The sequence below is a fragment of the Hyaena hyaena genome, unplaced genomic scaffold, assembly GCF_003009895.1.
Source record: "Hyaena hyaena isolate Hyena2069 unplaced genomic scaffold, ASM300989v1 scaffold_142, whole genome shotgun sequence".
Classification (NCBI taxonomy): Eukaryota; Metazoa; Chordata; class Mammalia; order Carnivora; family Hyaenidae; genus Hyaena; species Hyaena hyaena.
In genome coordinates this window covers 3,106,981-3,134,299 of record NW_024080774.1, presented here as the reverse complement: position 1 = coordinate 3,134,299, position 27,319 = coordinate 3,106,981, and positions in this window count along the sequence as shown.

Genomic DNA, 27,319 nt, shown 5'->3' with positions numbered 1-27,319 from the left:
ATTTATAATCTTCCTAAGTGTTGTTAATTTAAAATTTTACATGATATATAATGTTTGTAGTTTTAAAATTCACTTTTTGTTGTATTGTGTTATTTCTTCTTCTTTGTCATGGATGAAGGGCTGACCATGGCCTTGACTTATTAACCGGTTTACACTAATGTCCTTGATATTTCTGTCAAGGAAGTGTTTTTTGGATCATGGCATGCGTGTTTCTATTAATTGGGCTTAATGTATTCTTTTTTTAAAAATTTTAAATGTTTTTATTAGAGAGAGAGAGCGTGCATTTCAGAGCACAAGTGGAGGAAATAGAGAGAGACAGAGGGACAGAATCTGAAACAGGCTCCAGGCTCCGAGCTGTCAGCACAGAGCCTGATGCGGGGCTCAAACCCACAAACCGTGAGATCCTGACCTGAGCCCAAGTCGGACACTCAACCGACTGAGCCACCCAGGTACCACCTTAGCTTAATGTTTTTGAAAAGCAGTGGGGCGTCTCTTTCCCTGAGGCTTTCTTTCTTCTGTTTAAGGAGAAAGGCAAAGCAGAATCAAAATGCCCTATTATCCTCATTAAATTCTATGAGGCTAATCACCAGTTTTCAACCAGAGAGGGGCGCTCCACCCAGACCGACGAATCTCAGATACATCTGCGCATCCCTTACTCAGTTGGACCACACGAATTGCCATTTTTGACCTAGAAAAATGTCAGTTTCGGGATTCCACCTATTACAGCATTGTCTGTATAGCATGAATGATACAATCGATCAATGACGGTGTGTTTGTAATCCTAGTTTGATTAAAGGAAACCTAAATGCAACAAAATATCACTTTCATAACATTTTTCCAGAATGGGCTTTACAGATGCTCCTTGCTTATCCAATCGAAGAGTCAACGTATCTGAAGTGTACCTATAATCCATCTCTTTGTGCTATAGTTTTTGAAGGACAGGACACGAAGAGAAATGCGTTTTCTTTTTTTAAATGCTTTATTTTTGAGAGAGAGAGAGAGAGAGAGAGAGAATGAGCAGGGGAGGGTCAGAGAGAGAGGGAGACACAGAATCTGAAGCAGGATCCAGGCTCCGAGCTGTCAGCACAGAGCCCGACGCAGGGCTTGAACCCACGAACTGTGAGATCATGACCTGAGCCAAAGTCAGACGCTTAACCGACTGACCCATCCGGGTGCCCCTAGAAATGCTTTTAATGCCACCTTCACAACCTCTTGTATCAGTACCTTTGCAAGCATTTGATCCCAGGAAGAGACACAAAATTCCCTTCCTAACTTGCAAGTGAAACATTGAAACCCAGAGCCCTGTAGAGACAAGTGCAGGTACATCTGTGTTCCGTAACTTGGTATCGTATGTAAAAAATACTGTTTTAGTTCTTTGGGAACGAATAGCCCCGAGCCACCTTGCAAAAATGGCAAACCAATTATGTTGACAAAGCGTGGACTATTAATTTGCGGCATGCTCTCTGATTATGGAAGTTTATCCACGGATGTAAATTGTTATGCAAAATACATTTGGGCCCATTTGTGTCGCCAGTTAGGAAAGAAGGTTGTGTCTTTACCAGGATATCATAGCAAATATTTTAATGCCTCGTGTCTTGAATGCTTAATGAGACTCTGTCGCTAAGAGATGCGCCCCAAAGCATGATAGAAACACGTGTGGATACAAAGGCAATTTAATTATGTTCTAAATGGAAAGCAATGATGTGGCCTAGGTCCCCGGAAACAGAAAGCATCCTTCACTGCATTTTCCTGGACTGTGCTGCAGAAGGGGGTTCGGCGGGGACGTTCGGGGCGGGCGCAGTTGGGACGTGGCTTCTTGTCATCGCTGTCTGTGGCTCGAAGCCACAGGCCGGAAGCGGGCAGGAGGGATACAGTGATGGGCATCTAGACCCTGCACCAGCGGAAGCTGGGGAAGGTGCCAGAACGCTACACCGTGGCTCACCGCCCCCTCTACCCCCAAGGCAAAATATTTGATTCTTTGACAGGAGTGGAGACGTTTCTCTTCACAGGAGGCTGTGGAGGAGGAAGAAAAATAGGGTTGTCTTTTCGTTTTCAAGAGTTATAAATGAGGCCGCGGCCTGAGAGATGGATGAGCATCTCCAGGTTTTTGTAATCATCACAGGACTTCAGAGCTTCTCTCGTTTTATGAAATCAAGTCCCTGAAGACAGAGAGGGGCTGGTCCGTATTTGATGATGCCTGGCGACTCTCACCCCTCGTCTTGGGGGACACGCAGTAACTGCGGTGCAGTGGCCCTGGGGATTCTGGGGCTCAGATCTGCCCCCTGAGTGCACAGAAGGGGTCATTTCTTAAAGGTCCTTCTTTTAAAAATTTTTTTATTTTTATTTTTTTGAGAGAGCAGATGCAATGGCGGGACAGAGAGAGAGACAGAATGCCAGGCAGGCTCCACAGCCAGCATGGAGAGCCCAATACCACAGGGGCTCGATCGCATAACCCTGGGATCACGACCCGAGCCAAAATCAAGAGTCAGATGCTTAATAGGCGGAGCCACCCAGGTGCCCCTAAAGGCCTTCTTAACTGTTGCCACATGTTTTCCTAGGTTAGGAGCGGCCGCCGTGCCCGACACACCTTCCCTGCGTTCACATCTCCTGACTTCTTCTACAGAGGCTAGGTGTTTGGCCGCTCTGTGCTTTATTTCCTGGTTTTCACATTCCCAGATGTTCCTGAATTTTCTCTGACACTGGCTTCTTATGTCAGGGCCACTTACAGGGAAGCCAATAGTTTCAGATGATGTGAATCTGTCAATAATTTATTTTTGGTACTGTGGCAAAACTCGTGTAAGTGAGATAGGTGCCCTGTTAATTCATTTACAGAAATTATCCATTCACATTTGGGTCAGATCCTGGGCCTTTAATACATATGATATGATATATGATATGATATGATATATATAACATATATATATACTATAATATATACATATAATACTATATATATATACAATACCATACATATTAGAATACGTGTACTATAATATATATACTAGACTACATTATTTTCAATATAATTAAGGCACATAACTATAACTATACAGACAATTGTGTGATTATATGCACATGTATGAACATTTATGAACATGTCTACATTTGCTATTATATATTTGTTTTAATAAACACACGTTTATTATCTGTTTTAGTGTATTATAAAGATATTACATATATTTTTGAGTATTTTATGTAAACATATATTTATATATTATTTTTATTATATATAATGTATGTGTGTAAATGTATTATATGAAAAATATAATTATATATGAATAATATAATACATTTATTTATTATTATATATGCTATTTACATGCACATAATATACACTTCAATTATATATTTTATATTATATAACTGTATTCTGCAATCTATACAGCATATATTATATTGTAAAAATTTTATTATATACCAGAATGCAATATAATAAACATATATAAATAATACATTCATAATCATATACACATTTATATGAGCATCTGTTTATATATATTATATATTAAAATTTACATGTAATAACCATATATCATATATAAAATGTGTTTAAATAATTTATTTTTATTAAACATAATAAATATAAGTTATATATTTTATATCTGTTTATAATCTACATTATAATATAAATAGAATATAAATAAATGTATGTTACATATAATTATACAAATTATATTTTTGAATAATCTCTTTATATACAGTAATATTACATATTGATATATGAATGTATTAATACTTTATATGCTATATACATATCACATATTTATATAATTATGTATAATTATGTATAATACACAGATTACCATATAAATATAATTTGTACTATAATTAATATATATTATTTAGACTTCATTTTGTATAATTCGTATATTTACAAATATATTTATATATAAATTATATATGCTAAATAGATGCCCATATAAATATAAATATTCAAGTATATGTTTATATATGTACATATATTCACACATGTGTATAAAATTGTAATTATAAACATCCATTATATATAAACAAAATAATACAGAATGGTTGTACAAATAAAGTGCTAAATAGTTACATGTAAACGATATATACTGTATATATGATGTTCTTGTGTAGAATATGTGTACGTATATGTGTCTGTCAATAATATGACCACGGGGGCGCCTGGGGGGCTCAGTCAGTTAAGTGTCTGACTTTTGGTGTCAGCTGAGGTCATGATCTCATGGTTTGGGAGTTTGAGCTCCACATCCGCTCTGTGCTGACAGTCTAGAGCCTGCTTGGGATTCTCTCCCTCCCTCCCTCTCTCTCTGCCCCTCCGCTGCTTGTTCTGTCTCTCAAACGAAACAAACAAACAAACAAAAAAATAAACATGACCGTGTGTGTTGACGACAGGGAGATCTGTTTACACACCACTGAGACAGAAGTAATGACTTATATCCTTGGAAAGTGACTTTACGAATTCATAACTTATGCTAAAGTCACTTATTATTTTTTAAATTTTTGTTTGTTTATTTTATTTCATATAGAGAGTGTGCACGGAAGGGCCAGGGCCAGAGAGAAAGAGCGAGAGAGAATCCCAAGCAGGGTCCACCCACACTCAGCACAGAGCTGACACAGGACGCGATCCCCAACCCTGGGGTCATGACCTGAGCTGAAACCAGGGGCTGGATGCTCAAACCACTGAGTCACCCAGGTGCCCCTGAGCTCGTTTATTAACATGAGTGTGACATTAGTCACACTGTTTATTTTTTCCTAAGAATCTTTGAGAGCTATGAGGTAAAACACTTCTTCACCGAGGAAACACAGACGCAAGGGTAATGTATGTTAGTGCATAAACACTGGGCGCAGTTTCAAAATCAATGTGCAATTAAGACGAACCTCACAACTTTTTTGTCCTAACTTTATGAATCAATAGTTCAGGTGTAACTGGAATGGGTGAGTGAAAAGTATTTGCAGATGGGTGGCTGGGTGCCTTGCTCTCCGTGCGCTTTTTTACGGAGAAGAGCTCGGAAGCATCTGCTGAGCTTCCCAAACCATGATAGGATCTCTTGCATGAGAAACACGCTTCCCAGGTTTTCTCCAGCAAAACAGAATTAAAATATATTTTTAAAAATAATGTCGACACCCAACACGGGGTTTGAACTCACAGACCCCAGATCAAGAGTTCTCCACTCCACCTGGTAAGCCAGCCAGGCGCCCCTGAAATGCATCTGGCTCAAATCAAGTTTTACAGATTGCTGTTTGTTCAGTTTCTCTCACGGTACAAGTTGATTCTAGACTTGGATAGTTACAGAGGTCATGAGATATTTTCCCTAAATCCACATCCCATAAATCCACTGGTTCTGGGTCTTTACCATAAGCAATGTTAGCCCAACAGGTATGAGCTTCCCCCACCTGACTCTACAGATAAGAAACGTTTCACTGGCCAACGGCCAGTTGTTATGGTTAAGTCTTTGAAGTAGAAAATTACTGGACAACTGTATTCCAGAGACGACCGCCCAGAAAATCATGATCCAGGAAGAGAAAATAAATATTTCTAAGAAAGTTAAAAAAAAAAAACCCACAAATTGGGAGAAGTTATTTGCAAAACACATGTCTGACAAAGGACTTGAATCTTGAATGCGTAAGAACCCTCAACATTAAATGCAAAAAGAACAGGGGCACCTGGGTGGCTCAGTCAGTGGGTGTCTGACTCTTGATTTCGCCTCTGGTCATGATCTCGGGGTTCTGAGCTAGAACCCCAAAATGGGCCCTGTGCTGACAGTGCAGAGCCTGCTTGGGATTTTCTCTCTCTCTCTCTCTGTCCCTCCCTACTTGCATTTTCTCTCTTTCTGCCTCAAAATACAGAAACATTAAAAAAAATTTTAAATTTAAAAAGAAAATTAAGTAAAAAAGAGAACAAATCACCTAATCAATAATAAGAAAAGCATAAAAGATTTGAACATACACTTCACCAAAGGAGATATATGTATGGCAAATAAGCAAAAAAATAAAAAAAGAAGAAGAAAAAGAGGCGCAAAATTATTAGTACTTAAGGAATGGAAAATACAATCAGATGAGGTACCACTATACACATAGTACAATCTTGCAAAAGAACAATAACAGCCAGGAAAACCCCAAAACAACAACGTGAAAGTGCCCGGTGCCGGTGCGGCTGCAGAAGAAATGGAAATCCTCTCGTGGCTCGAGGGTGCACGACGGTACATTGCGAACGGGCGTTTGGCAATTAGGTAAGGGCGAGTTGGTCTTCAGCAAGTGAGTCAGCAATTCCACCTCCCTTCAGAAGTTTATCCCAATGGGGTTCATCTACACAATGGGATACAAATGGATCAAGAAGATGTGGTTTATCTACATGATGGAATACTCCATGGCAATGAGAAAGAATGACATCTGGCCTGTGTAGCAACGTGGATGGGCCTTGAGGGTGTCATGCTGAGCGAAATAAGTCAGGCACAGAAGGACACGTATCATATGTGTGCACGTATAGGCGGATTAGGAGGAACTTAACGGAGGACCGTGGGGGAGAAGAAGGGGGTAAATGGTGGGGGAGAGGGAGGGAGGCAAACCATGAGAGACTCCCGAATGCCGAGAACAAACTGAGGACTGATGGGTGTGGGGGGGTGGAGGGGAAGGGGGGAGATGGGCATGGAGGGCACTTGTGGGGATGAGCACTGGGTGTTACATGGAAACCAACTTGCCAATAAACTAAGGGGAAAAAAAGGAAGTTTATCCGAAAGACACAAAAACTTGTGCTCGTCAAGAAACGTGTATGTGACCAGGAGCTGTGATTTGGGAGGAAGTTTGAGTGCAAAACAGCCCAGAGGCCGGTGACTGGGGTAATGATGGCCATAAAACACTAAAACACCCAGAACCAAAAAGAAGGAAGGTAAGTGCACAGAATGTATATATGTAGACGGACACGTGTAAAACGTGCATCAGAAACCTCACTGAAACACGTATGAGTCGTTAGTTAATCATTATTTTTTTTCCAAGCGCCTTTTTAAAAAATATTTTTATTTATTTCTAGGAGAGAGAGAGAGAGACAGCATGAGCAGGGGAGGGTCAGAGAGAGAGGGAGTCACAGACTCTGAAACAGGCTCCAGGCTCTGAGCTGGCAGTCACCACAGAGCCCGACGCGGGGCTCGAACCCACGAACCGCGAGATCATGACCCAAGCGAAAGTTGGACGCTTAACCGACTAAGCCACCCAGGTGCCCCAGATATAAAACATTTTTAAATGTTTCTTTTAAGAGAAAGAGAGAGCGAGNCACAGACTCTGAAACAGGCTCCAGGCTCTGAGCTGTCAGCACAGAGCCCGACGCGGGGCTCGAACCCACGAACCGCGAGATCATGACCTGAGCCGAAGTCGGACGCTTAACCGACTGAGCCACCCAGGCGCCCCTTCCAAGCGCCTTTTTACCAAACAGCAACTATTCAAGGAATGTTCTGGATGCCTGGATGGCTCACTCTATTAAGCGTCAGACTTCAGCTCAGGTCATGATCTCACGGCTCGTGGGGTCAAGCTCCGCGTCGCCCTCTGTGCTGACAGCTCACAGCCTGGAGCTGCTTTAGCTTCTGTGTCTCCCTCTCTCTCCGACCCTCCCCTGCTCGTGCTCTGTCTCTGTCTCAGTCTCAAAGATAAACATTAATTTAAAAATGTTCAAGAAATAGTGGCGTTACTATCTTCCAAATAACCCCTTATGACTGTGTTTCAGCAAAACAATTTCTTGTAATAAATGAGGGATTTCATTAGAATCTATATTCAAAGTCATAATAACAAGGATGAACCTTTATTTTAATAAGAAATGTGGTGTAAAAGAAATGAAAAACTATCATAAATGCTGGTGTGAGATCTCCTTAAAATCTAGATTAGGATTATAGTCCTAGTAACAGGTATGAACCTGTTTTTTTTTTAACAAAATATGTGGGTAAAAGAAATGAAAAATAGTCATAAATGCCTGTTTGAGGCTTTGACTTTCACACCATATAAATATTTTATATTTACATTTTATATGTCTATAAAATTAAATCCGAGTGGGTTTTTTTTTCTTTTTTAGAAGAAGCATTACTACTCCCATCAAGAAAACAAGGACTCTGACGTTATTTCAAATTGAGAACCAATGAGTGGTATTCTGATAGAGTGATGTCATGAAAGCCAAGGCTTTCAGTGTAAGAGAAAACAAAATACAAAATAATAAAGTAAGTTTAAAAACATTGTTCTGCTGGGGGCACCTGGGGGCTCAGTCGGTTAAGCATCTGCCTTCAGCTCAGGTCATGATCTCATGGCTCACGAGTTCGAGCCCCGCGTTGGGCTCTGTGCTGACAGCTCAGAGCCTGGAGCTGCTTCGGATTCTGTGTCTCCCTCTCTCTCTCTGCTCCTGCCCTGCTTGCGTGCTCTCTTTCTCTCAAAAATTAAAATAAACATTAAAAAAATTAAACTAAAAAGAACAAAAAGACTGTCATGCTAAATTTCAAGGAGAAGTGTTAATACAAACTCTTATTTTGTAAAGAAGACTATATGCTAACCCAGCACGGTGGAAGAATCTAGAAACAATGACACCAGAGCTGAGATCAGTGAGTGTCCAAGTCTTGATTTCTGAATACTGGTGTGATTAAAAGCAATTCCAGGCTCCCAGAGGGAAGAGGTGATTTATGGCACGGAGAATGGACAAGGTGAGCCCGTGAGATCCCGTTCGGTGCCCAAATGATAGGATGGTCTGGGTGAACAACCAAGGAACCAGCAATGCATTCATTAGTTTACTTCCGCCTCTCTGATTCAAGTATGAACTGATGCAGTAACAGAATCTTTCCTTTATTTATTTATTTTTTTTTTAAAGTAATCTCTATGTCCAACGTGGGTCTTAAAGTCACAACCCTGAGATAAAGAGTTGCATGCTCTCCTGACTGAGCGAGGCAGACGACCCAGGAGATCCTTTTCACACACAGCTACTACTCATGTTATGGTGCGAGCCGATTCGTTTCAGAAATGCATGTGTGGTAAGCACATGTGTTAGCGGAGCTGGTTGACAGGTAACTCCTCCCGTAACCATTCTCTGCCTTTTGCTGCATCAGTGGGAACGTGTCTGGTACGAATGATCGCAACTAACACAATCTCGAAGGACGGAGGTCTGAGACACACCTTTGTCGATATGGTTCTAATCTTGGCCGGATTTAAATGACTTTTTCCGTAGAACGACCAGTGTGGCCTTTGTTGTAGAGATGGGCTTCTCAACCGAAACGAGCTGGATTCAATTTCCAGTTTCCGTAAAGTAGACAAACGCAAACACCGAACATGGAAAATGCATTCAGTCCACAGAGACCACATAATTCGAGTATAAGAGAGCTGCCTCCAGACTGTGGGATTTTTGGTTTATGCACTCAATTCGTACTGAAAAAAATTTTTTTTTTTTTTGGTTAATGTTTATTTTTGAGGGACAGAGAGACAGAACACAAGCAGGGGAGGGGCAGAGAGAGACGGAGACACAGACTCTGAAACAGGCTCCAGGCTCTGAGCTGTCAGCACAGAGCCCGACGTGGGGCTTGAACTCAGGAACCGTGAGATCACGACTTGAGCCAAAGTCGAAGCTCAACAGACTGAGCCCCCCAGGTGCTTCTCCACATCTATTTTTAAAGCAAATTTACCGGTTGACAAACACACTAGATAGGAAACAAATTAGTGTTACATTAAACATAGTGATGTTTTGAAAGTAGTGTGCATACCCAACGAGCACTTGTCTTTGGGGTTTGTGATGACTGTATAATTTAGATACAAATGGTCATTCATTTTCCAGTATCTTCCGCTGCAAATTAAATAGTTCACTCACGTGAGTAAAGTTCAGTGATGTGTGAATACTTCAGAAAACACGATAAAGAGAATGAAATTGTGTATTGCCCCGAATTCAAATACAAGAGAAAAAATGTTTTGTAATATTATTTGTGTTCTATAACATTCTCTCACATAGTTTGGTTACAATTTTATAGAATGAACCAGTTTTCCAATATTTTTTTTTTCCGTGTGGGAAACTCAGTGAGTCTTGTTTTTCAAATGCCAGGTATCCATGTTTCTGTGAATTATGCCAATGTCTGTGGCCAGCGGCTTAGACTCTGGTTAAGATGAAGAGCATGTGTCAGCACATCTGTCTTCTCCAAGTGCCCTTCTGCAAAAATCCGACTGCAAACGTCTTACGTATTTTAGATATTTAATCTCCTTCTGGACGTCTACGACAATTACACGTTTCCAAGGTGGCCTTACTGACATCTATGCGGGAAAGTACATGTTTTTCTTCTGTGTTATTTTCCAGGACAAAATATGGCATATGAAATTTGAAGACATAAAAAGAGAGAAACGACGACAGAAAAGGGAAGTGAAATATGTGTGTTTTAGTTCTTTTAGCATTTATTGGTAGCTGTGCATGTAAAGTATTACTTTCTAACTGCAGAGATTGCATGATGAGAGACCGTCTGATGGTTTATCTCCTATTACAAAGCCGTGATGTTTCCTGTCTTCCCCTATTTTAACTGTCCCTGCGAGAATCACTGCAGACACACCTTACTCTGTAATTTTGATATGAGATTATAATAGAGTCCATTAGGCATAATTATTCTGACAAAGAACGTGGCTTTCAGATGACTGCTTTATCAAGCTGAAGGTTCTTTTCTTGAAAGATAATCATAGGAATCATGCTGCCAACATCATCAAGTACAAATGTTTTGTTGACCTGCCTTTTAAGGGTCTGGTGTGGTCTTCTCAAAAAAAAGACCGTAATTTTACCATAAACATGTCTGCCTCCTCACTTTCAGTGTGTATCTTACAAAGGGTGAGGAATAAATGCCATGTTGTCATCTAGCCATTCCTGACCATGCGTAGAACTGCTCGGAGTGGCCCGCCCACTGGTGTGGGTGTATCTTCCTGTTTTACCTTATATTTTCTTTTTTTTAAAAATATAATTTATTGTCAAATTGGCTTCCATACAACACCCGGCGCTCATCTCCACAAGTGCCCTCCTCCATGGCCATCACCCCCTTCCCCTCCCCCCACCCCCATCAGCCCTCAGTTTGTTCTCTGTATTTGATAGTCTCTCATGGTTTGCCTCCCTCCCTTTCTGTTACTAACTATTTCCCCCCTTCCCCTCCCCCAAGGTCTTCTGTTAAGTTTCTTTTTGATCACCGAGTAACATTCCATTGACTATATAAACCACATCTTCTTTATCCATTCTTCCGTCGATGGACACGTGGGCTCTTTCCATACTTTGGCTATTGTCGATAACGCTGCTATAAACACTGGGGTGCGTGTGCCCCTCTGAATCAGCACTCCTGTATCCGTTGGATAAATTCCTAGTAGTGCAATTGCTGAGTTGTAGGGTTGAGGACCCTCCACACTGTCTTTCAGAGCGGCTGTGCCAGTGTGCATTCCCACCGGAGGTGCAAGAGGGTTCCCCTTTCTCCGTATCCTGGCCAACATCTGTTGTTGCCTGAGTTGTTAATTTTAGCCATTCTTAGTCCCCTTTTATAGGCCAAGACTCAGGCCCTGGAAAGCTCACAGACTTGCTCATGGTCACAGAGTTAAGAAGTAGAGACTGAATCTGGATGGTTCATTCAGTTAAGCATCCGACTCTTGATTTCGGCTCAGGTCATGACCTCAAGGTTCACGGGTTCGAGCCCCGAGCTCCCGTGGTAACTCTCTCCCCTTCTCTCTCTGTCCCTCTCTTGCTTTCTCTCTTTCTCAAAACAAATAAATAAACATTAAGAAAAAAAAAAAAAAAAGAAGTGGAGATTTTAACCAACAGCCGGGCTGCACATGCTGTACTTAAAACTACGATATCGTACAGCTTGCTCACCATAAATGTGGTGGGAACTCACATACACACACACCAAACCTGTGATCAGATTGGATGAGAAATGGTTTGGATACTAAATCTATACTTATGCAGAGAACTAGTTCGGGGAAAATATTCCTATTTTATGTTAAACGTAATTATTGGATTCTCAGTGGAAAGCAGAGGCATATCAAAATGTACATTTGCACAAAACATATGGTATGTGGATACATTAATATACACGCACAATAATATATATGTGCATTATAAGATATTTCACATTGCACATTATATATGTGTGATATGTGTGGATTATAAAAATATATGTATAAATATATGCATTTAAATCTATATGTACCCTAAATCTATATGTCCCATAAATATATACACATACAAATATATATGCACATATATGTAAATATATGTAGATATACTTATGTATAAATTTTTACGCACATACATAACATACATTTTGATACGTTTCTCTTTCCAGACTGACACCTCTTTACAAATCTATTTTGTATGATTTTTAGGTAAGCTCTATGTGCAACATGTGGCTTCAAATCACAACCTGGAGATCAAGGGTTGCGACCTCTAGCGACTGAGCCAGCCCGGTTGACCCCCAGACCTCAGCCACCCACACCCTCACCACAGCTCAGTGCTGCCTTGGCTGGTATTTGTATTTTCCAAGCACACAGTCCTCCAAAAGAGCTTCCAGTCAGCCCTTCAATATGACCCAGATGGCAACCCTAACCCTAACCCCCCAACTCTAACCTTAACCTCTAACACTAAGACTAACTCTACCCCTAACCCCTAACTCCTATCCCCTAACACTAACCCCACTCTCTCAAAATAAATAAATAAACTTAAAAAAAAAAGGGCATCTCACCATCGGCGCCGGCCTCCACAGTGTTAACCCGCAGCACTTAAAAAGCACAACCTTATTTCGCACAATTTATATGGGGAAAGTATGAGGCTCTGGGGACCCAACTGAGCTACGTAGGAACCACGTTTTCAGTGGAAGCCTCTTCTGCTGACGCAAGAAGTGAGCACAAACACGGCCTCAGATTATCAGTAGGTTCTCCGGAGAACAGACGTAAGAGGAGATGCAGATAGAGACACAGGAGCAGGTGTGGATGCAGATATAGATGATATAGATGCAGGTATGGATACGGATAGGTGCAGATTTGTTACAGGGAACCGACTCACGGAATTATGGAGGCTGAAAAAGCCTCGGGTGATTCCACGGTTCGGTCCAGGAAAGTAGATCACGTTCTAGACCAAAGGCGAGGAAGCTCAAGACCCAAGATGGGTCAATATTTCAATCTGGTCTGAGAGCAAGAGAAGATAGACATCAGAGAGCTCCACACTCAGGCAGGAAAAATTCCCCATTACGTAGTCATTTCTTGGTTTAGGGGATCTTCACCTGATTAGACTAGGCCCACCCAGAACGGGGAGCATCCTGTTTTACTTACTCTGCCACAATTCAAATGCTCTTCTCATCCAGATCTGTCTTCATGAACCACGTATGACCAAATATCAGGACACCCTATCACCCGATCAAGGTGACACACAAAATTAAATATTATAATATTTAATATTTACAAGTCTCAGGGTTTTTTTTTCCATTAAGAAAATAAACAAGGGGTGCCTGAGTGTCTCCCCTGATTAATCGTCTGAGGATTAGGGTTCATTTTGGCTCAGGTTGTGATCTCACGGTTCGCGAGGTCAAGCTGGGTCCCGTGAGGCGGGGTTCTGCAGTAGTCATGGTAAAATCTGGGCCCAGGACTATTTTCCTTGTCTTTCACTGTGAGGTTTTCAACACGCTAAGAACACGTTCAGTTGGGAGCCTAAGCCACCAGGTGTCCCCGGCAGCACAGAGGGCTTTAAGTGAGATGTGTCCGCAGACTCTTAAATTCCAGAAACCTGGAGCAGCTTCGACTCCCCAGGGTTTACAGGATGGAAACAATACAGATACAAATATTTAAAGTTAAGAAGGTAACAGGTTGCTTAGTCATGGGATTAAAGGGTAGAATACAGAGCAGATTCCAGTACAGAAGTGTATTTGGTCCTTGAAATGATCAGCGGACATATGTCTTGGTGACATTAGGAAGTAAATCTAATTACTGAAAACATGGAATATGAAACAATATTGCTTGTGGATTATTTCACTTCCTGTGATTTTAGTGGGTAAATACACAGGAGGATTGGAATTAAGAGTGACAGGAAACAAATCTATACCTCACAGTATGAATAGGGCAACAGTAATCACCTTAATGAGCTTTTAAAAATATAAATGTAAAATGTCTAAGATTATTTCAATGATCAAACACATTCTTAGTAATTCTAAACGGTTCATGGCAAAACAGGTTTGGTCTTTTCTCTTCCCGATTTTTAAAACAATTTTGTTTAACGTTATTTTTGAGAGACAGAGGGAGACAGAGTGCGAGCTGGGGAGGCGCAGAGAGAGAGAGGGAGACACAGAATCCGAAACTGTGTCTGTCAGCACAGGCCCCGACGCGGGGCTCGAACTCATGGACCACGAGATCATGACCTGAGCTGAAGTCGAACGCTTAACCGACCGAGTCACCCAGGTGCCCCAATGTTTCTTCTTGTTTTTTTTTTTTTTAATGTTTTATTTATTTCTAAATAAAGAAGAGAAAGAGAGAGAGAGCACGCGAGCGTGAGCAGGGGAGGGTCAGAGAGAGAGGGAGACACAGAATCTGAAACTGGCTCCAGGCTCTGAGCTGTCAGTCAACACAGAGCCCGACGCGGGGCTCGAACCCACGAACCGTGAGATCATGACCTGAGCCGAAGTCGGACTCTCAACCGACTGAGCCACCCAGGCGCCCCTCTCTTTGCAAATTCTTAATTCTCCCAAAACGAAACAAACAAAAACAAAAAAACAAAAAACAAAACCCCAAAGAACATGATATCGGAAAGCAGAACATTGTCACACAAAACTGTATTTGTTCATTGTTAAGAGAAAACTGTACAGTGATGCCAGGAAAAACTGCGTTTAATTTTATTTTTAAAATATCTTTTAAATGTTTATTTTGGGAGAGAAAGAGAGAGTGTGTGCGAGCAGGGGAGGGGGAGAGAGAGAAGGAGAGAGAGCATCCCAAGCAGGCTCCACGCTGTCAGCACAGAGCCCGACTTGGGGCTCCATCTCACGAACTCTGAGATCATGACCTGAGCCGAGATTACAAGTCAGACGCTTAAGCGACTGAGCCCTCCAGGCGCCCCTGAACAGCATTTGAAGACCCCCGTGTGCAAGAACAGAGGTCACGTGCATCACACACCCCCGAGCTGGATGCCGTCTCTCCTTCCTTGTCCCCTGGGTTTGGGTGTTGCTGCCTCTGTTAACATCACATCCCCTTCCAGACTCTGATTCTACCTTCGCCTGTTCAAGCCCCGCGTCCGGCTCTGTGCCGACAGCTCAGAGCCTGGAGCTGCTTCGGATTCTGTGTCTCCCTCTCTCTCTGACCCTTCCCAGCTCACACTCTCTCTCAAAAATAAATAAACCTTAAAAAAACTTAAAACAGCAGACCAATACTAGCCCTTCCTCCTCTCTGAGTTTTCTTTTCCAGAATAAACCTCTAAGTACCAGGCTGTAGTTTCAAAATTCAGTTCACTGCTATTATAGCTTTGTTACACTTGTCTGCTCTTTTCCTTGGTTTAATAAAGTGGTTGAACATAGTTTCAACCTTATCCGGCTTAAGCATAAGCTTTCAAGGTTTCTGCAAAATAACATTTCCTTGTGGAGGAAAGCATTTTGATTTGGAGTCCCAATTGCAGGCAGTGAAATTACATCTTTCAGGTGATATAATAATAATAATACACACACATGTATAATATATATTATATTCATTTTTGTGTTCATAGAGTACCTATTTTATATTATACACGCTATTTGAATTATAGTACCAATATGCAATTATACTATATATTATATTTGAATTGTATACTTCAAATTCCAACTTTCAGATTATGTTATATACATAATTACGTATATGTACGTATATGTGCGTGCATATATGTAACTTTTTTATAGAAACAGTTGGAAACTACAAAGCTTTATGGAGTGAATGCCTATACACCAATCACCCAGCTTTAATAAGTTTCAGTTCATGGCCAAACTATGTTCATCATTTTCTACCCCTTACCCATGTCTACCCTCTCCATCCAGATTATTTTTTTAAATATTTTTAAAAAAAAATTATTTCTAGGAGAGAGAGAGAGAGACACCGTGAGCAGCGGAGGGTCAGAGAGACAGGGAGTCACAGACTGAAACAGGCTCCAGGCTCTGAGCTGGCAGGCGGAGCCCGACGCGGGTCCCGAACCTACGAACCGCGAGATCATGACCTGAGCGAAAGTCGGACGCTTAACCGACTAAGCCACCCAGGCGCCCCATCCAGATTATTTTAAAGCCAACAGCAGGTGTAATAAACAACAGCATCCATCACTCCTATGTAAATACTTAGGGACACACAGGACCCATTTAAAAATAAATCTGCAATTCATTTACATACTTAAATTATTACATGTCATTCTTAAGACCAAGAATATCGAGTGTTTAATTTCCTAAATTGGGTAATAGGCCATTAGTATGAGTGTTACTGATAGTTTGTTGGTTTGAATTAAGATGAAACTATGTTCCATGCATGCAATCGGTTGGTGACCCTCTTTTCTCTTACAAATATAGGCTCACGTTGTGTCTTTTTTCTGTTACCCTTACAATTATTTGTTGAAGAAACAGGTGTTTTCTCTGTTTCCCACAGCCTGGGCGTATAGTCATGAGCCCCGATAATATCACATGGTCTTCTGCTTTCTGGTGAATCAGTAGTTGACCCCCAGGACTGGTCAAATTGGGGTGTGACTGTTTCAGCAGGAATATTTCCAGCAGGAGAATCTGGTTAAATTGAGGCAGGTTTTTATTGAGAAAGTTGGGTTTCTATTGAAGAAGGCTGTTTCTTTCACTTTGTTTATAAGACTGCAAATTAAGTTTGTTTGTTCTGATGAAATCGTTGACAAATGTGTATGAAATGTCTCAGCTCAATACCGTGGACCCACACAGCTCCTGCTTCTTAACTGATGAATGTTTGACACTCACGTATTTTCACATGACGCACATCTGGGAATATCTATTACTCGGAAGCAGACAGGATGCTTCCAGCATGTCTCAAAAGCTCCCTTGACGGTGCGGTGTAATTAACTGATAAATTAGATATAGCGGCACTGAGTCCGGCACTGCCGAGCGAAGCAGACAAGCTCTTTCTCCTAGGGAGAAAGCTATCTTTTGTATATTTTCTACTTCACGCAGGATTGACACGGAGGGGCGGGAGGCGGGCCGGCCCATGTGTGCCCCACTTGGACAGTTTACATTACTTCTTTAATCTTGTGTAGTTCCCTACACATCTCCACATCTGGGCAGCATCCTGCACATGCTTCGCTGTGCCTGACTAGCTCCCATGTGTCCCCATACTTAGATGACAAGGATAACACTTAAGGTCACCTTGAACAAGAGGAAAGACTCTCAGCAGTGATCACGGCCAGCCTTTCCCTGTGGATGACGATCCCAGAATCCTTACCTGCACAGCCGTCCCTTACCAACGTCTTCCTCTACTTTGATCAGGTCATGGCCTCTACCTTATCCCAAGCCACCTTCACATCCTGGACATTCTCTGTTTTTTACCCCCTCTTCATCTGCTATCAGAGCTTTGGATAAGTTATGAGCTCTCCACATCTTGGAAAGTGAGTTAAGAAATGTGCATTTCATTCTGAGGGTCATGGGATACCATTAAATGAGTTTTGGTAAGAAGATGACAGGAAGGAGGCTTTGTCTCTAGAATTGTTCATTATTGTTGCAGGATACAGAAAAAAAATTGAAGATAGAACAGAGAGGCAGGGGGCTGTGAATTAAAAATCCAAAGGGAAAAAAATGGCGGTGGACTGCGAAGTGAATACAGAGAAAGACTGGCAGGCACTGGGAAGAGGGGAGTGAAGACGGGAAGACAGATTCTCTGGTCACAAGTAACTGTTGGCTTCAGGGTTGGTTGGTGAGCTTTATGTTTGGTTTAAAATGGAGATCACCGGCTGGAAACAGAAGGGCTCATGGACATGGAAATGCAGAAGTCAGCACAAGACCTTAGGAGGCTTAGGGTTTTTTGCGAGGTAGCTAAGTGATGGTTCTGGTGGGTTGTTGAATCTATAATCATGGGCAAAATGAGAGATCTGCTAGAGGTATGAACTAGGAAGGCGTCATCAACATGGAGATGGTCATGGCATCATTGACATGGAGGTGCTCACGGACATCATGGTGGTATGAATAGCTCATGCAGGTGCAGGTATGAACTGGGAAGGTATCATCGACATGGAGATGGTCATGGACATCATGGTGGGGAAGGATAGTTCATTCAAGAGAAGTCTGAGAAGATGAGACACCTGCCCAATTTCCAGACGAAGGTATGAAACTGAATTCCCCTATCCCTGCATGGTCTCCTGTGACCATGGTCTATGGTCTTTGTGAACATTGCCACTACTATTTCTGTGTATGTGTGTGTGTATGTACCTTACTCGGGCACTCTACAGGTGTGAACAAAGGAAGACAACACAGCTTAGTATGAAGAACAGAATGCTAGGTGCTGAACAAAGTTGAATGCAAACCACTGATGAAAACCCAAAACTATATAGATGGTCAAGCAGCGGGTAGTGGTGTTAACTCACAGTCTCCGTGTGTGTAAAGGTCGAGCAAGTTCAGTGGAAAGAGGGAGAGGGTTGAGCCAGGGATGTGAAGATTCATATCCTAGCCGTACAAGGCTTGGCTGGCCTTGGACAGGTCAGTCCATTACTTAATAGATTCATGTTGTCCATCTGTAAAATGCAACAAAAGGTGTCTCAAGTAGGACTGGTGAGGAAGAGAGACACACCACGTGAGCAGATAGGAAAAGGGCAAATGTTCTCTGATTCCAGAAGTAACTCCACAATGCATGCTTATCTAGGACAGAAGAGCTTTTTCTAAGGAAGAGGGTGAAATCCTGGGGTGGTGTTTTGGGTTTTCACCTCAACCTTGGTCTGGGAAGCAGCAGAAGAGGAATTTAATGGAAACACAGAATATAAGCTCACTTATGGATGTCGAATAGACAAAGTTAACGCCTCTGTTGTACAGAGATGTTATGGGAAGCCATGTGCTTCCCCAAATCCCCCCAACAGCCTTGGGTCAACAGTACGTATGGAAAGAAAAGACATGTGAGTTGTTGAAAAAGGAAGCATTTCAGCGAAAGGTGAGGTGAAGAGTCAACACTAAGAACTCTGTGTAAACCATACCACACACGGGCAGAGAATCCCTACGAGTTGCAAGAAATTGGCGGTAGCTCAGGAAATTTAATCGTTTAATTTAAAACTCAAGGGGCAATGGTATCAGAGGCCAGCTGGGGCATCTGCCACAGAGTCTCAATAAATATAAACTGCCAATGCAATTGTAGTGAAATGATTCACTGATGCCATCACAAGTAGTACTATTACTAATTCTAGACATAGTTACTACTAATTCACTAATTAATAATTCTAGACTAATTCAAATACAATGTGTACAATCAATAGGAAACTCTTTAGTCATTGCAAACATGCTGCTTTTCTTCACATACATATCTTCTCTTACCTTTACCTTCTATTACCTTCACACAGACTTCCCACAATGTCTACCTAGATTCTCAGCTGATGTCCACTTACAGTGTGGATATTTGCATATGTATTCAATTGCAACTGGTTAAGGGAAAAAAAACTCAACCAGAAACATATGTTTTGCAGAAGTAACGGGCACTTTTTACTTTTATTTAGTGTCGATGTCTTCTGCCATGAAATCTTTTTGTTTTGAGAAGCCCGTTGGATTGATATTCTATAGAATTCAGCCTGTAAGGCAATATGGTGTGATGGAAATGAGGTTCCATTTAAGAACTGGGTGGTTGGGGGCACCTAGGTGGCTTAGTCGGTTAAGCGTCTGACTTTCGCTTAGGTCATGATCTCGCGGTTCGCGGGTTCGAGCCCCGCGTCGGGCTCTGTGCTGACTGCCAGCTCGGAGCCTGGAGCCTCTTTCAGAGTCTGTGTCTCCCTCTCTCTCTGACCCTCCCCTGCTCACGCTGTCTCTCTCTCTCTCTCCTAGAAATAAATAAAAAATATTAAAAAAATTAAAAAAAAAAAGAACTGGATGGTTGGAGTTTGGATGTCTGTTCCCCCAATCATTTCTTTCCTCCTTTCTTCCTTCGTTTTTCTCTTTCCTTCCTTCTTCTTTTTCTTTTTTCTTTCTTTCCTTCCTTCCTTCCTCCTTCCCCATTTCTCCCTCCCTTCTTTCCTTCCTTCCTTCTTTCCTTTCTTTTTTTGATTTTTACAGAGCGAGAGAGAGCACAAGTGGGAGACGGGCAGAGGGAGAGAGACAATCTTAAACAGCCTCCGCATGGAGCTTGATCCCACGACCCTGCAATCACGACCTGAGCCAAAATCAAGAGTGACATGCCCAACTGAGTCACCCAGCTGACCCCGCTGATCATTTCTTATATAACTTTGGCTGCTTTAGGATGAAAGCAGATTTAGTTCTGAAGGTACCTGTTAAGTCCATCTGGTCCAGTGTGTCTTTCAGAGCTGTTGTTTCCTTATTGATTTTCTGCTTACACGATCTGTCCATTACTGTAAGTGGAGTATTAAAGTCTCCTACTATTATGGTATTATTATAAATACATTTGCTTATGTTTGTGATTAACTGATTTATATATTTGGGTGTTTTCACATTGGGGGCATAAACATTTACAATAGTTACCTCTTCTTAATGGACAGAGCCTTTAATTATGATATAATGTCCTCCTTCATCTCGTTACAGTCCTTGTTTTGAGATCTAGTTTGTCCGATACGTACATGGCTACCCCAACTTTCTTTTGACGTCCATTTGAGTGGTAGATGGTTCTCCATCCCCTCACTTTCAACCTACAGCTGTCCTCAGGTCTATAAGGAGTCTCTTGCAGACCATATTTTACGTAACTTTGGGAAGTCAGTAAACATGTTAGCTCTTCAGTTTCCTCATGTGTAGATTGGAACAAAACTTTCCCAAGGCCATGAGCTCGTGAACACCCAAGTAATATCACGTGTCCAGTGCTAACTTTCTGCCAATGGAAATTCAAGACACTGTCTTACAGACTCAAGAATGCTCAAAGCCCTCAGACGTATATTTTGATTCGGGTTTGATTTAGAGCGCCACCTTCCAAATCTCTCTTTCTACTGAGTGTGCTCAACAGGGAAATAGGTGACGACTTTTCCCTGATTTGGCAAAGTTCTCAGACTTTGTCGAATAATCGTATTATTCACTTGGGAGGATGGACGTCAAGTCCTCACACGTGAAGACCCTCCCCCAAAGGCCCCAAATTCAGACTGACTGACTCAACACCTCCAAGAGTGGACCAGGCCTTTCACTCTTTGTACATCCCCCTGAAGTGATTCTGGTACGCAGGAGGGTTGAGATTCCCCAAGGAAAGGCCTGGACAGACGAGAATTAGAACTACATGTAATTCTGGAGTTCTCTGAAATCACTTGCACCCATAGAAAAGGCGAATTTATTTGTCATGTGTTGTGGGGAACTGTACATTTGCTAACTTTAGATTCATGGAACCGTCAAGAGACTCAGGAGGAAAGAAATATGACATATGTTCAGCCCTATCGTGGAGAAATTCGTGACGTTTCCCAGGTTTGGGCCATTAAAGACACTTCTGTGAGGGAAGGTTTCTGGAGTAGTGTCCAGATGGTTCTGGGGTAGGCGCAGTTATTAACGTGACAGACATATTTTTCTAACGTCGTCAGGTTCCACAGAGTTGTCAGTGTTCATTAAGAGGAAAAAGTGCCCTGAGGTTCTTTTAACTCTATTCATGATTAAGATTTTAGCAGCTATAATTAAATTCCAACATAAATCTTACTGTTAATCTAAAAACACAGAGAAGATTTAAGGTTAAGAAAATCAGATAGAAATAATTTAGCAGGAGAAAGTGAATTTCCATGTAATATTTACAGGGTTTAGAGCTTGCATACAAAAATCAAATTTCCATTAATTTAGCAGGTACTGAGTGCCTACTATTTGTGAGAAAAAACATATTCTTATCATTTAATGTTGACCAAAGCCTTTTGACTTTTAGCATTCTCAGCTCACCAAGGAAACTAAGAATTAAATGTTAACTTTTTTCCAACAAGAGTATTACTATTCATCCCATCCAGAATGAATATATATGGTTAGAAGCAGGGTGGGAAAAACTGCCCTTGAATATACTTTCATGTCACCCAGGAAATATGTATGACATGTGGTTGGGAGCTGTCCCCTATACACAGATATTTGGGCGCCGTGCAGAAAAAGGGGGAGAAGTCAAAAGTATTTGCAAATGCCTGGTCACTAAAAATATTGTCCTGAAATCCCTCATTCATGTCACATGTTGGATACATTCTGGTCTCTAAGTTAAAGGGCAACTCATGGTGTCTGAAGGGTGATGTTTGCACTCAGTGTGACACCCCGGCACTGAGCTGTATATTTGAGCTGAGCACTGTTACACGAGAACTATGAGGTCAAGTCAGGTGCTGACTGGTCCTTGTAGATAAAGCTCTGAGCATTTGGGTCGCATGTCGTTATAGACACTCTTAAATAGTGTGCTCATTTTCTTTTTTTAATGTTTGTTTATTTTTGAGAGAAAGAGACAGACTACAAGTGGGGGAGGGGCAGAGAGAGAGGGAGACACAGAATCCGAAGCAGCTCCAGACTCTGAGCTGTCAGCACAGAGCCCGATGCGGGGCTCGAACCCGCAAACCGTGAGATCGTGACATGAGCTGAAGTCGGACGCTTAACTGACTGAGCCACCCAGGCGCCCGAGTCCCCAGTTTTAATGAAGTTCTTATTCTCATTCTGTGACCCTCCCCTCCCCCACAGTACAGTCACAGAAGTTATTTATTTTTTATTTTAATTTATTTATCTTTAGTTTTCTATTATCTTAGAGAGACTATGAGCGGGGGAGAGGGAGAGAGACAGAGAGAATCCCAAGCAGGCTCCAGGCTCAGAGCCAGAGGCTGGGATCATGACCTGAGCTGAAATCAAGAATCAACCAGTCAACCAACTGAGCCACCCAGGCGCCCCAGCGCACTGTGACTTTAAACTGGCCTAATTTTATGGCCATGGAGACCTGTGCAATTAAATGTGTCCCGAAGGAACTAGAAAATTCTTATTCCAACACTCGTACCTCACCCACCAAGGCCACCCTGCCTTTATAAAGCTACTACCACTGATTGGGAAGAGAGCCAGAACCTGATTGCTTTGTTCTTGTTTCTTAACACAGGAATTCCTTCCAAATCACATAATTTTTTGTTTGTTTAAAACACAAAGTCCAAAAACATTATTTTGATTCTGTTCAGTCTTAATTAGTTTATCTCTTCCTCGCGTCGCACGCCAGTCCTGAAAACCTCAATAGCATTTAATGAGCCGTGGGGTCCAAGCGCCCAGCAACCCATCGACCGCACTGCTTTAAATAACGGAAGGTTTTTGTCCATGGTGCACTTCTTCCTCGGATCTACGCAGTGACGAGGGCTTTGTGACTCGGGCGAAGACAAATATTTGGGTTGGGTAATTGACTGAGTCCAGCTGGTGGCTGGAGTTGCCAGTCCGGCGTCCCGCGGGCTGGCGCAAGTGCACGCCCCCGCTGTGCTGTGCGCACTGTTGCCTCATCTGTCTACTGACCAAATTGAAAGATGAATGGGGAATTAGTAGAGCGGGGGCAGCTGGGCCTCTGGCATCGTCGCCGAGCTGGGCTGGATGCTCCTCTGTTCTTCCCGCTCACCCCTCATGACCCCAGCGCAGCCGGGCAGATGCTGGGATGGTGAATGTGTCTGCGGGGAACTCGTGGGATGCGTTACAACAAGCCGAGTGCACATCAGGTGTGTGCAGGGAAAACACTGAAATCCGTGAATAGGCTCTTAAGTATTAAGAAGCCCTAAAAATAGGTGCAGGTGAAGAGAAGACAGCAAGCTCAGCGACCCATGTTCTCCACCAGCGCAGGCCTGGGCTCGCAGAACCGAAGGCTGGTTTAGTAGCAAAAGATGCGTTATTAAATTACACGGGGGCTGGCGTGCCCGTGGCTGCAGGTGCATGCCTGGCGGGGGCTTCCAGAAGCTGCTGGAACTGTACCTGTCGTTAGGAAGAGCCAGCCAGCATCGGAGGGCAGGCTATAGATGTGTCACCTCCTGGGGGTGGCCGAGGGTTTGTCTTACTTGGGTCTTTTGAATAATAGCTATGAAGAACTTCTTTGCAAAAGTCTTTCTTTTTTCTCCAAAAAGCTAAGGCCCTGCATGAGAAGTGACAGGGATGGATGAAGATGTTTAAATACACGTGCCCGCTGGAGATGTTCAGAGGCGCGCGCCGCAGGGCGCTGTGCATGCCGGGTCCGGTGCTCGAGGTGTGGGCAAGCGGTGGAGAATGGCCCTCACGTTTTCTGAAAGCCATCAGGGCTTGGCCCGTGGGGGGACCTCAGGCCTCCGCGAGCGGCTGACGCCTCTCCAGTCTCATTATGAATCTGATCGCCAACGCAAGTCTTCCCTCTTGCTGCCTCGCAAGGGAATACTTGATGCATGTTCCTTCCTTCTCTGCGGGATTTGTCGTTATGATTTAAGGACGTCACCAAGCAAGAGGTAACCTTTGGACAACGCTGGAACAATGTCACCTCCGTCACGGACTCCACAGCACGTCAAGTCAAACGTCGAGGCATCTTTGGGCAAAAGCGGAGAATGGAAGGCAGGAAATAAAACCCAAGACACAGCGCTTGTGTGGCCTTGGAAGAAGCAGCCTGAGGCTGTGGTGGGAGACTGCTCCTGGGTGCTGATGCCGGACCCAGGCCCTCGATGCGGAACACGAGCGGGAAGAGGTGGCCGTGACCTTGCTTTGCAGGGTTGACACGTCTAGCTCAGCTTTCCGTCCCGGCCAGCTCCGCAGATTCATTTCCCGGTGGACGGCCCCTGTATTCAAACCCGTTTTCGATTTCAGGGCGTAGTGACTTGATGGAAGCGCCCCCTCTGAGCCCCTGCAGCCGCTCGGGAAGGCGTGAGGGCAGAGCAGGAAAACCGGGTTGGGACTCAGGACTTGGGACTCAGGACTGATGGACGCGGCACACAGGCCCTGAAGCCTCGCGCCGGCTCTGACGACAAGGAAGTCGTGGATGGAAGGTAGAAAGCAGTGACCCAAGGACGCGTAAGCATGAGGAGTAATGTGCACACGGAGAAGGAAGTCAAAGCCCGCAGAGCGGCCACACTGCAGGGGGCCGGTGGTGTTTCTCCCAACACTGCTCCTGGCTGGGGTCTGGCCGGCGTCCCGAGACGTGGCAGACAAAGCCGCCAGAAGACGTCCCTACGGCACCAAAGGAGCAAGAAGAGGTGGCCTGCAGAGCAGAGTTCGGGCTGCCGCTGGCGAGCTCTAGAAACATCTGTGGCACAACAGTTGGGTCCAGATGCCCCCGCGGCTGCAGACACGCGGCCGAGCTCCGGGGCAGCCGAGGGCCCAGGAGAAGCGACCCCGTGAGCTGAAGGCTGCAGGCAACATCCAGCTAAAGCAGGTGCAGTAAGAGACCCCCGCACGTGCGTGGGGCCGCCTGGCTGGACCCGGCTCTGCACACAGAGAATGGATGGAACTCGACGCAGCAGCGGCTGGGCAGACAGAGGGGCCGTGGACCCCCGGGGGGCAGGCTGGCCGTGAGGAAGCGCCTGCGTGGGACAGGCCGCAAGGGCAAAGCCTAACCAGACTCACAGCCCTCAAAGGCAGGTTAGAATGTGCGAGCTGAAATGAACCATGCTGAGCACCTGCTAAAGCGACAAAATGAAAAAAAAAAAAAAAAAGAAAATATAAATTCCAGGAGGCTTTACTGGAATCTCGTGTTTCACAGCATCATGTTAACAATGCCCAGGGTTTAGGGGCTGCTAGGTGGCTCAATCAATTAAGCCTCCCACTCTTTTTTTTTTTTTAATTTAAATGTTTAGTTATTTTCAGAGAGAGAGAGAGAGAGAGAGAGAATGAGCTGGGGTGGGTCAGAGAGAGGGAGACACAGAATCCGAAGCAGCTCCAGGCTCCGAGCTGTCAGCACAGAGCCCGACGCGGGGCTCGAACCCACGAACTGTGAAATCGTGACCCGAGCCGAAGTCGGATGCTTATCTGACTGAGCTGCCCAGGCGCCCCTTTAAATAAATTTTAATTTTTTAAATGTTTTTATTTATTCCTGAGAGAGAGAGAGAGAGAGAGAGAGAGACAGGGTGAGCAGGGGAGGGGCGGAAAGAGGGAGAGGGAGACACAGAATCCAAAGCAGGCTCCAGGCTCTGAGCTGTGAGCACAGAGCCTGATGCGGGGCTCAAACCCACAAACCGTGAGATCATGACCTGAGCCGAAGTCGGACGCTCAACCGACTGAGCCCCCCAGGTGCCCCAAGCCTCCCAGTCTTGATCTCGGCTCAGGTCATGATCTCACCGAGCGTGTTCCAGCCTGTGCTAACAGCGTGGAGCCTGCTTGGGGTTCTATCTCACCCTCTCTCTCTGAACCTCCCCCACGCTCTCTCTCTCTCCAAATAAATACATAAACGTAAAAACAAACGCGCAGTGTTTAATCCAAAAGTACCGGACACATGAGAGGTGATGGATAATCTCAACAGCTGCCCAGAGAAAACAAGTCCAGGTACCCCAATGCCATGGGGTCTGGAGAGCTAGCAGGCAGGAGACACAGCTGCTAATAAAGCACTGGTGTCACAACATACCAAGATGTAAAGGTGAGTATCTCGGAAATAATAGGAAAGACAGAAAACTTACGGCTAAGGAGGAAACACAATGAAACAGAACCAAAAGCAAACTTCAGCAACATGGAGAGCCAGGCAGGGGGGAAGTTCAAAGGCCGGATGGAAGCTGCAGAGCAGAGAGGGTGAATCCGGAGATCGGTCGACACCAGTCAGCCAATCGGAACCGCAGAGATGAGAAAAGGAAGATGCCGAAGCAGGTGGATGCACAGGACAATAGCAACTGGTCTACGGCTCTTTTCCTTTAAGTTCTACAAGGAGAGAGCATAGGAGTCGGCGCAGAAAAAAAGGAAAAAAGAGGAAATGAAATAATACCACTGAACTTCCCAAATTTGAGGAAAAGCGTATCCAAGAAGTCAGTAAACTCTAAATTCAAAAATGTTTAATGTTGACTGATTTATTAAAATTTTTTAAATGTTTACTTATTTTTGAGAGTGAGAGAGAGACAGCGTGAGCAGGGGAGGGTCAGAGAGAGAGGGAGACACAGAATTGAAGGAGGCTCCAGGCTCTGAGCTGTCAGCACAGAGCCCGACGCGGGTCTTGAACCCATGAACTGTGATATCATGACCTGAGCCGAAGTTGGATGCTTATCCGACTGAGCCACCCAGGCGTCCCAAATGTGGCTTTATTTTTGAGAGAGCGAGCGAGCGAGCGAGCAGTGGAGGGTCAGAGAGAGAGGGAGACA